The sequence below is a fragment of the Mus musculus genome, chromosome 2, assembly GCF_000001635.26.
Source record: "Mus musculus strain C57BL/6J chromosome 2, GRCm38.p6 C57BL/6J".
NCBI lineage: Eukaryota > Metazoa > Chordata > Mammalia > Rodentia > Muridae > Mus > Mus musculus.
Window position 1 is genome coordinate 80,882,994 of NC_000068.7, and position 11,756 is coordinate 80,894,749.

Genomic DNA, 11,756 nt, shown 5'->3' on the forward strand with positions numbered 1-11,756 from the left:
GGATGCCGTCTTACTTGATGGGATGTGTTTCCTACTAAATTTCATAAGCTTACAGTTCATTTCATAGATGGATACTTTGCTTCTCCTGGAAACACTGCTAAAACTAATGATTATGTCATTGCCGAAATGTTTTCTTTCCCCTGGAGCCCAAGTACCTCTTTCCTGTGAATTGGTTTTCACAGAGTGTGGGAGGGTAAAATACAAACTAATTCCCCCAAGAAGACTTCGGCCCAGATGCACGGTTCCACTGCCAAAGCCACATGGTCATCCCTTGGGTAAGCATATTGGTATCAGAACAATCACACTGCTCTAATTCTTCATTAATTTATTCATTGCCACACTCCTTTACTAAGGCAACCAAAGAGAACACTGAAACAGAAGCCAATGCACCCCAACCTCTGTATAAAAAAACCTGTATATGAATGTCCTGAAAGATAATTTCAATTCTTGTTTTGTTAGGCAAACATTTGGTTTATTCACTTACAGATTTACTTTTTCCAGGTATATGTGTGTGTGGTGTGTTTGTATACATGTTAAAACTTGTGAGGGTACATACATGCATGTGGCTGTGTGTGCATGTGTGTGACACGGGTGTGGAGACCCTGACTGAGGTCAGGTGTTGTACTCAGTCGCTGTTCTGCTGCTATCTGAACCTGGCTGATTTGGCTTCTTAGCTATCCAGCTTGTTCTGGGGATCCTTGCTTCCACTTTTGGGCTGCTGGTATCATAGGCTGGCCACTACATCTACTGGACATTTAATGGGTACTAGGAATCTAAACTCCAGATCTCATGTTTGCTCTACTCATGGAACCATCTCCCTAGCCCTTAGGTAACCAAATGTTCTTAAAGACAAATTTGGTAAGTAATTTTCATACTTTCCATTGTGTTATTATGGATGGTCATTTTCATAAGAGGGTGACGTGTTGCTTGGTCGGTCATGGACAAGGGAGAGAATGAGAAGAACGCTTTACATTTCTTATCACAGGCCTTTTTTGGGGTTTTATTATTCTTTATAGTGAAGGCAAAAACTATGATTTGCAATGTTTTATTTTCCAGTATTATATATACTCAGAATGAATCTCTGAAATGCCAATGATACCCACAACAAATCAATAAGTTAATAACTGGTATAAAATAATGGAAGCAAGCACTATTTTCTTTATCACTTATATGGCCACAGTGGGGCATTATAAAGAATTCAGAAATATGAATATTTTCAAAGTAATGATCTATTTTATGGCATCATTTAAAAGTCTCTACCATACAGAAGGTAGCAACACATCAGGCAATTTCCAATTTTAAATGCCTAACGTCTATAATCATGAATAAATTATATAGAACACAGAGAATACATTTCTCCCTCTGTTCTTGTCATAAGCTGGAATTTATGATAAATACATGTCTCTATCAAGTTGGAGCCATCAAAAGCGACAGTTTAAATGGTAGTGAGGAGTTGGAGAGGAGGGGAGGGATCGCTGCATGGCTGAGCACATGAGCTTATGTGGTAATTATACTTTCAGTAATTTCAAACGCTACAAATTGGATTCCTTAAATCCAGAGAAAAATGTTGAAATTTGAGCTTTTGCAGGTGTTTTACGGTCAGGTCCAGAGATTTCACTTAACAAGATTCTTATCAAAGTTTTTGTAACAGACATTTATTTGTATCTTGGTTTACTGCATGCCTTTCTCTGCTATCTATAGACTGGCTTCCTCTTTGCATGGGACAACTCCAATGCCTGGGGGCTGGGTACACAGTGAAGGTCCCAGTCAGCAGTCACAGTGCAGGTATCAACATTAGGGCTGTGGTGTAAGCTGAGGTCCTGAAAAGGCCTGGAAGTCATGGGGCTTGTGATGTAACTACCAAGAAAGAGATCAACTCAGCTCGAGGTGGGTTCTTAAGACTAATTTATGTGCAGCCATCTTTGGAAAAAGCTTGTCTGTTAGAGAAGGTAGCACAGGAAAACGGTGAGGGGGGGGGTGCGGGTGTCGAGAGAGGAAGACAGATTACATTGACATTTTGTGAGTCATTGGGTTATCAAGCCTTTGAACTATTTGACCTGTGCACTTTTCATCTTTGTCAATAAATTCTTTTCAAATTTAAGGCAACATAATTTCTGCCACTTGCAACCAAGAGGTCTGATTAACAAATGCCCACAATATTGAAAATCTATGAAATAGACCAAACCCTCTTTAAACTCTCACAAATAATTTACATCTACAGCGATCTAAGACTTCCAGGAATTCTTAGTGTAAGCCTCATATGTGTATATCCACGGGTGTTTCTACACCTGACATATTTGTAGGGTAACTTAGACATTAGAGCTGGTGCTTTAGATGGGCTTTATATTCTAAAAAAGCATGGGTTTGTAGCAACTTTTGGTGAGAATTAGATTGAAGCCATGGCTAGAATAAATGTTTGTTGTGATACAAATTCTATTTTGTCACTGTTATGATGATGTCCTGGGTAGATTCTCATAATGTCCAAAATCTGCTTATTTATCATCTATTGATTGGTTTTTAATGTGTGTAAGAAACAACAAAACTGATTCTTAGAACTCAGATTTGATATTCATATCAGGAACTTCACCATCACCAACTGCAAGGTACACCGATATATCCACTTAGAATATATAGTGACCCTGTATCCATAAGTTTGAGTTGGGACATGAATGTGAATTAGTCAGTAAAAAGAAATTATTTGCAGAATCTGTTTATCCTGGGTTTTTATCAGAGTTTAGCTTCTGGGTGTTCTTTCAAGAAACTACCCACTGACCTAGACTCTGCTGAGAGAAATGGAAATTTTAACAAACAGGGACAGCTCTTAATGGATTCTTCCCCTTTCACACTCCTGAGGATAAAATCAGTGACATTGTGAAGCTTACAAAAGTGCGTGTCATACAAACTTACAAAAGTGAATGGCATACAAGCCTGTGTACAGCTACAGTTCATGTAACTATTTACGAGGTGGCATAGAATGCAAACAAAACAGTTATTTAATAATGAAATGACTGTCAACTGGACACTTACATGCAGAACCTGTGTACATATTTTTCTTTTAATAATTGGTTAGCTCTACCTTCTATCACCTTCTTTTTAGTGATTCTTACATGAGAGAATTATAACATTATAACGTGTTCTATTGTTAATTATTAACTTTATCACTTTCCCCTTTCTGTGTAAGTAAAATTTGTGTACACACCCATGTGTGTGTTTGTACATGTGGGCACACATGTAGATTTGTGTACATGTGTGTGAAATTTACATCATGTGTCTATTTCAACTGCTCTCCATCTTTTTTTTTTAATTTTTTTTTAGCTAGAGTCTTACACTGAATATAGAGCTTGCCTGTTTGGCTGGATTTGGCTGAAAGCAACCCTTTGGTATCCACACATTTCTGCCTCCCCAGTGCTGGATTTACAGGTCTGCTCCAGCCATAGTGGCTGCTGTTGTACACGTTGCTGGGGATCCAAACTCAGAACCTCGTCCTTGTATAGCAAACACTATGTTGACATCTCTCCAGCCCCTACTGTTATCTTTTTATAAAACTGCTGGAGTCCCGTGATGATGTACTGACGTTCACCCTCTCTTTATGTTCTCTCTCCCATATATTTTAATTGTATGTGTCCTTCCCATCTAAGAGGTTATTTATGTTTACACACACGGGTCCCTCATTTGCACATTATTCTTGCGATGGCTCCTAGACTTTATTTTTCTTTTATACATATGAGTGCTTTTCCTGCATGTAGGTCTGGGGACCATGTGCGTGCCTAGCATACGTAGAGTTGAGAAGAGAATCTTGAGTCAGTTAGTATTGGGTTGTGAGCCAGCATGTGGGTGCTTGGAATTGAACTCAATTTCTCTACAAGAGTAACAAATACTCTCAATCTTCTAGCCTTTCTTCTCGAATTTTAGTCATATTTTCCCTCACTCCAGAGATAGCCACTTATGATTTATTTAGTGAATTTCTCACTGGATATAACTGCTTGTCAATTTTACTTACTGGACTATCACCTTTATTTCAATCTTGTATTTGAAGGATTAATACATATAGAATTAGATTTTGACTATTTTCTTTTAGTGGTTTCAAATAGTCTCAGTCGTTTCTACTGAGAAATTTATTGTTATTTCTTCGAATTTATGCTTCCCCTGTGTTTAATGACTTTAATTCTTGAACGTCCTGACATTAGGTGAAGACATTTAATACTGACTTCTAGTCATGTAAATAAGTAATACGATGTGATTAATCTCAGCCTAAAGTGAAGTGTATAAAAATGTTTTATATGATAATAAGTCAAATGTTAAATGCAAACAAAAGCAACAAGTGAATGGACACTCACTGAGCTCACAGGAGACTGTGAGGCTACAGGACTGAAAAGGGAGGGTGAGGCAGACTCACCTTTTGCAGTAACGTTACTGTTAGCGTAGTTGGTCTTGATGTCAACTTGCCAGGTAGAATCACCTGAATAGAGGTCTCAACTGAGGAATTGCTCTGCTTGTCTTGATTTCATGTGGGAAGACCCAACCTGAATGTGGATGGCACTGTCTGGTGGTAGTGCAGATAATATAGGGCAAACCAGAAGGAGGGCTATTTGCCTTTGCTGCAGTGGCTGTCCCCTGTTGCTGCTGGTTCTCCCTTTACTGACATTAAAACTAGTGTTTCTATGTCTTCACAGTAGGATAAATAACTCGCCAGGACTTTTAAAAGCTTTGGACTCCAGATTGGGAATGAAGAGGCACCTAGATTTATGGCCTGAACCACAGTTCAGCTTCTCCATTCTAGCATCTCCAATATCATCAGGTTCCTACTGCAATGTTAGAATTTCTCCATCGCAGCATTTTTCTATAACCTTGGCAGAAGCTTCCATTATATACATACATATATGTACATGTATATATATATGATATAAAGTCTGGATGTATATGTCTGTGTCTGTCTATCTATCTATCTATCTATCTATCTATCTATCTATCTATCTATCTATCTATCTATCTATCTATCTGTATCTATGGATATATCCAGAGCTTATATCTTTGCATACCTGAAAAGCAAGTTTCATATGATGACTGTGATGGTCAGAATGGAAGACATTGGAATCTAAATAGGAGAGGAAGTTTTTGGTAGGAAAAGGTCTTCATAAAAATTATAAAGATCTCCAAATAAAGGAATTACAATATGAAACTATTTCAGAGTTTTCATTGGTAAAAGGATGTGAGATGGGAGTCTGGTTTTAAAAGGGGATTCTATCTCTTATAACAGGAACTATGGGGACCTAAGCCTTAGGGGAATAGATGTATTGCAATGCAAAACAGGGATGTAAAAAAGCCAGGGGCTTAGCCAGAGGATAAAAGAGTTCTCATTACTCCATCCATGGAAGAGTTGACTTGAACCAGTAACTTAAATTTAGTTTACTTACATTTCATCCTCTTCAGCATCTGAATGGCTCTAGTCTGGGGCTCCAGACAGTGGCGAGTGTCTGTCTTGAGGACTTTCTTGTTCCCATGCCAGCTGTACTATCAGTGCTATGTATCAGCTTCCCCTCTCCTTTGGTACTTCTATTGATCCACTTCTCATCAACTTCCCCTGACAGATCCCACTTCCTCTTTTGTTTCACTATTGAATATACACCTGTATAGGACCTTTCGTGCTTTTTCTGTTTCCATTGCACAAGTCAAGGTGATTTATTAGTACACAAAGAGTAATAAAAAGCAGAGTTAGTAGGGTCATAGTATTGACTAGAGGCATAAAGGTATGATGGATTAACCACCAAGTCTAAGGTAGAATTGCCAACATAATGGTTTTATTGCCTCTAAGTGGCTGCAGATTTAGAAAGAGATGTCAAGAAATGCAGAAGTTTCTGTTTATTTGCTGGCCAAACTTAAAACCACCAATATCATAATGAAGTATTTTAAAGTTATTTATTAATTACCCAGACATCTCTCTGTGTTTCTGTCTCTGTCTCTCTCAAAAACAAGAATTTATCAATCTTTGAGATTTTTGGTGTTTAAGATGATGTAGTTCTGCCACGTTCTTCTGGGGGACCTAAGCATATTTAAGAAGAACTCAGCAACACTAAGGGATGCCTGAGATTCTCACAGCTTTTCTTGATTTTGGAAGTGGCCTTGATAAGAGGCAAGAATAGGCCTGATTGGAAGTACTTACAGAATGAAAGATTTCACATTATGACAAATGTTGATGATAGGTGGCCAAATCTTCGTTACTCAGAAAGCATGGCTTGTTTTGTTTTATGAATTCTATGTTCATCCCAAAACAAGGGAAAATGATCTTTTTCTTTTATCAAAGAAGTTGACAGATCTTTCCTTGAAATCTGATTTTTTTTTTTTTTTGTCAAGGAAAAGTAGACAGTGGAGACTCTGGGAAACAGTTAGTTACTGAAAAGGGAGAAGGGGTACAGGCCAAATGCTTAAGTGAATTTTCTAGTAAACTTGGTTTCTAGAGCTTTGATGAAAGTGTCAGCATGAAGAGGCAGGATCTCAGGAGTTGTAGCTGACAAGAGGCAACAGAGGACTTAGAGTTAATTGTCTGACCCTCAGGGAGATGCTACTGTGGGCAGCTGAACTCTAATCCTCAATGAACCTACTCCATGTAGAGCCATGTTGCTGGGTAGAAAATTTAGGAGGACAGGAGGCATGACTGAAAGATCAAATTTGGTTGTTAGGTTGAAATGAATTGTGTACATTTGTCCATGTGTATGATAGTAAGTATTCTATCTATAGGCATTTTTCAAGTGTATGTATTTTTTTCCATTAGTGATAGACAGTGACTTTTGTGCCAATCTTGGGGAATTTTGGAAAAAAATTGTGACCTCATAAATATGAATTATTTGCATTTTGAAATGGTTTATAGTATCTCAAATAAAAATTTTGAGAGTTATATCAGTCGAAGAATGAAAGATGCTTGTAAATCATTACATGTTCTGTAATGACTAGTCAGAGAGAAACTTCCATCAGGGCAATTACAAAAAAGAAAGCCTGCATGTAATGGGAGGTTCAGCTACATTTCTGAAAAGTGTTAGTATCTCCAGTCTGGAGGAAATACTGAGCATATAAGAATATAAGAAGTAGCTTTCTGAGCTGATAGACCTCCTGTGAACATGGTGAACGTTCCTAAGACCTGCCGGATATTCTGCAAGAAATGTGGGAAGCACCAACTCCACAAGATGGCACAATACAAGAAGGACAAGGATTCTTTGTAAGCCCAGGGAAAACAGTGTTATGACAGGAAACAGAGTGGCTATGGTGGGTAGACTAAGCCCATTTTCTGCAAAAAGGCTAAAACCACAAAGAAGATTGTGCTGAGACTGGAGTGTGTTGAGCCCAACTGCAGATCTAAGAGGATGCTGGCTTCTCCAAAATTGACCATATAATTGGTCACAAAACAGGCCTCAACAGATACAAAAATATTGAAATTGTCCCATGCATCCTATCAGATCACCATGGTCTAAGGCTGATCTTCAATAACAACATAAATAATAGAAAGCCAACATTCACGTGGAAACTGAGCAACACTCTTCTCAATGATACCTTGGTCAAGGAAGGAATAAAGAAAGAAATTAAAGACTTTTTACAGTTTAATGAAAATGAAGCCACAACATACCCAAACTTATGGGACACAATGAAAGCATTTCTAAGAGGAAAACTCATAGCTCTGAGTGCCTCCAAAAAGAAACTAGAGAGAGCACACACTAGCAGCTTGACAACACACCTAAAAGCTCTAGAACAAAAGGAAGCAAATTCACCCAAGAGGAGTAGACAGCAGGAAATAATCAAAATCAGGGGCGAAATTAACCAAGTGGAAAGAGGAAGAACTATTCAAAGAATCAACAAAACGAGGAGCTGGTTCTTTGAGAAAATCAACAAAATAGATAAACCCTTAGCCAGACTCACTAGAGGGCACAGGGACAGCATCCTAATTAACAAAATCAGAAATGAAAAGGGAGACATAACAACAGATCCCGAAGAAATCCAAACCACCATCAGATCCTTCTACGAAAGGCTATACTCAACAAAACTGGAGAATCTGGATGAAATGGACAAATTTCTAGACAGATACCAGGTACCAAAGTTAAATCAGGATCAGGTTAATGACGTAAACAGTCCTATATCCCCTAAAGAAATAGAAGCAGTCTTTAATTGTCTGCCAACCAAAAAAAGCCCAGGACCAGATGGGTTTAGTGCAGAGTTCTATAAGACCTTCAAAGAAGATCTAATTCCAGTTCTTCACAAACTATTCCACAAAATAGAAGCAGAATGTACTCTACCCAACTCATTCTATGAAGCCACAATTACTCTGATACCTAAACCACAAAAAGACCCAACAAAGATAGAGAACTTCAGACCGATTTCCCTTATGAATATCGATGCAAATATACTCAATACAATTCTCGCTAACCGAATCTAAGAACACATCAAAACAATCATCCATCCTGACCAAGTAGGTTTTATTCCAGTGATGCAGGGATGGTTTAATATGGAAATCCATCAACGTAATCGATTATATAAACAAACTCAAAGACAAAAACCACATGATCATCTCGTTAGATGTGGAGAAAGCATTTGACAAAATCCAACACCCATTCATGATAAAAGTCTTGGAAAGATCAGGAAGTCAAGGCCCATACCTAAACATGATAAAAGCAATCTACAGCAAACCAGTAGCCAGCATCAAAGTAAATGGCGAGAAGCTGGAAGCAATCCTACTAAAATCAAGGACTAGACAAGGCTGCCCACTTTCTCCCTACCTATTCAACATTGTACTTGTAGGCCTAGCCAGAGCAATCCTACAACAAAAGGAGATCAAGGGGATACAAATTGGAAAGGAAGAAGTCAAAATATCACTTTTTGCAGATGATATGATAGTATATATAAGTGACCCTAAAAATTCTACCAGAGAACTCCTAAACCTGATAAACAGCTTTAGTGAAGTATCTGGATATAAAATTAACTCAAAGAAGTCAATGGCCTTTCAGTACACAAAGGATAAACAGGCTGAGAAAGAAATTAGGGAAACAACACCCTTCTAAAAAGTCACAAATAATATAAAATACATTGGCATGGCTCTAACTAAGGAAGTGAAAGATCTGTATGATAAGAACTTCAAGTCTCTAAAGAAAAAAATTAAAGAAGATCTCAGAAGATTGAAAGAACTCTCATGCTCATGGATTGGCAGGATCAATATAGTAAAAATGGCTATCTTGCCAAAAGCAATCTACAGATTCAATGCAATCCCCATCAAAATTCCAACTCAATTCTTCAACGAATTGGAAAGTGCAATCTCCAAATTCATCTGGAATAACAAAAACCCTAGGATAGCAAAAACTCTTCTCAAGGACAAAAGAACCTCTGGTGGAACCTAAAACTGTACTACAGAGCAATTGTGATAAAAACTGCATGGTACTGGTATAGCAACAGACAAGTAGACCAATGGAATAGAATTGAAGACCCAGAAATGAATTCACCCACCTATGGTCACTTGATCTTCGACAAGGGAGCAAAAACCATCCAGTGGAAAAAAGACAGCATTTTCAACAAATGGTGCTGGCACAACTGGCGGTTATCATGTAGAAGAATGCGAATTGATTCATTCCTATCTCCTTGTACTAAGGTCAAATCTAAGTGGATTACGGAATTTCACATAAAACCAGAGACCCTGAAACTTATAGAGGAGAAGGTGGGGAAAAGCCTTGAAGATATGGGCACAGGGGAAAAATCCCTGAATAGAACAGCAATGGCTTGTGCTGTAAGATCGAGAACTGACAAATGGGACCTCGTAAAACTGCAAAGCTTCTGTAAGGCAAAAGACACTGTCAATAAGACAAAAAGGCCACCAACAGATTGGGAAAGGATCTTTACCTATCCTAAATCAGATAGGGGACTAATATCCAATATATATAAAGAACTCAAGAAGGTGGACTCCAGAAAATCAAATATCCCCATTAAAAAATATGTTTCAGAGCTAAACAAAGAATTCTCACCTGAGGAATACTGAATGGCTGAGAAGCACCTGAAAAAATGTTCAACATCCTTAATCATCAGAGAAATGCAAATCAAATAACCCTGAGATTCCATCTCACACTAGTCAGAATGGCTAAGATCAAGAATTCAGGTGACAGCAGATGCTGGCGAGGATGTGGAGAAAGAGGAACACTCCTCCATTTTTGGTGAGATTGCAAGCTTGTACAACCACTCTGGACATCAGTCTGGCGGTTCCTCAAAAAATTGGACATAATACTACCGGAGGATCCCGCAATACCTCTCCTGGGCCTAAATCCAGAAGATGTTCCAACCAGTAAGTAGGACACATGCTTCACTATGTCCATAGCAGCCTTATTTATAATATTCAGAAGCTGATAGGAACCCAGATGCTCCTCAACAGAGGAATGGATACTGAAAATGTGGTACATTTACACAATGAAGTACTACTCAGGTATTAAAAAGAATGAATTTATGAAATTCCTAGGGAAATGGATGGACCTGGAGGGCATCATCCTGAGTGAGGTAACTCAATCACAAAAGAACTCACATGACATGTACTCACTTATAAGTGGATATTAGCCCAGAAACTTAGAATACCCAAGATATAAGATACAATTTGCAAAACACATGAAGCTCGGGAAGAACGAAGACCAAGGTGTGGATACTTTGCCCCTTCTTGGGATTGGGAGCAAGGCATCCATGGAAGGAGTTACAGAGACAGAGTTCGGAGTTGAGACGAAAGAATGGACCATCTAGAGGCTGCCATACTCAGAGATCCATCCCATAATCAGCCTCCAAACACTGACACCATTGTAATCACTAGCAAGATTTTGCTGATAGGACCCTGATATAGCTGTCTCATATGAGACTATGCCGTGGCCTAGGAAACACAGAAGTGGATGCTCACAGTCAGCTATTGGATGGATCACAGGGCCCCCAATGGAGGAGCTAGAGAAAGTACCCAAGGAGCTGGGGGGATCTGCAACCCTATATATGAACTAACCAGTACCCCTCCCCACCAGAGCTCGTGCTTCTAGCTGCATATTTATCAGAAGATGGCCTAGTCGGCCATCTGTGGAAAGAGAGGCCCATTGGTCGTGCAGACTGTGTATTCTTCAGTACAGGGGAACGCCAGAGCCAAGAAGTGGGAGTGGTTTGGTGGGGGAGTGTGTGTAGGAGGGTGTGGGGGACTTTTGGCATAGCATTGGAAATGTAAATGAAATAAATACCCAATAATAAAAAAAATAAAAAAGAAAAACAAGAAAGGACAAAAGAGGAGAAAAGAGTTTTTATGCATTTCTTAGTAATGTTATAAAGATTAAACTGATCTATACATGTAGTGTTCTGAGATGTGTCTGACATTAAATTAATTTAAAAAAGTTAAAAAAAAAAAAGAGGTGGAAGCATTTTGAATTGGGAGGCAACAAGAAGAGAAAGGGCTAAGTGATTCAGTTCTAAGCCAATTTTGTTATGAAGACAATAAAATCTTGACTTTTTTACCCCATTTGATTGCAGGTGGTCTTTTGGGAGGGAATAAATTAAAGCTTTTAGAAATTAAAAAAAAGAGTATAAGAAGTATAGTGGACAGGCATGAGCTAATGGATGGGTGAATCACAGCGAGCCTCATTGTTACTATAAGATGAAGATATGATAAATTCCACGGTTTTTGAAACGTAATTATATAAATGCTGTTATGTGTTTCTGGGTAAGATTTAAATACCCCAGTATTTAAAGCTATTTGTTAACTTGCAATAACAGCTCTA

The 11,756-nt window shown here is 38.5% G+C and overlaps 1 pseudogene; it reads left to right on the top strand.

Moving 5' to 3' along the window:
* Positions 1–7,112: 7,112 nt before the first annotated feature.
* Positions 7,113–11,451, top strand: Gm13755 (annotated as a pseudogene).
* The last annotated feature ends 305 nt before the right edge of the window (positions 11,452–11,756 follow it).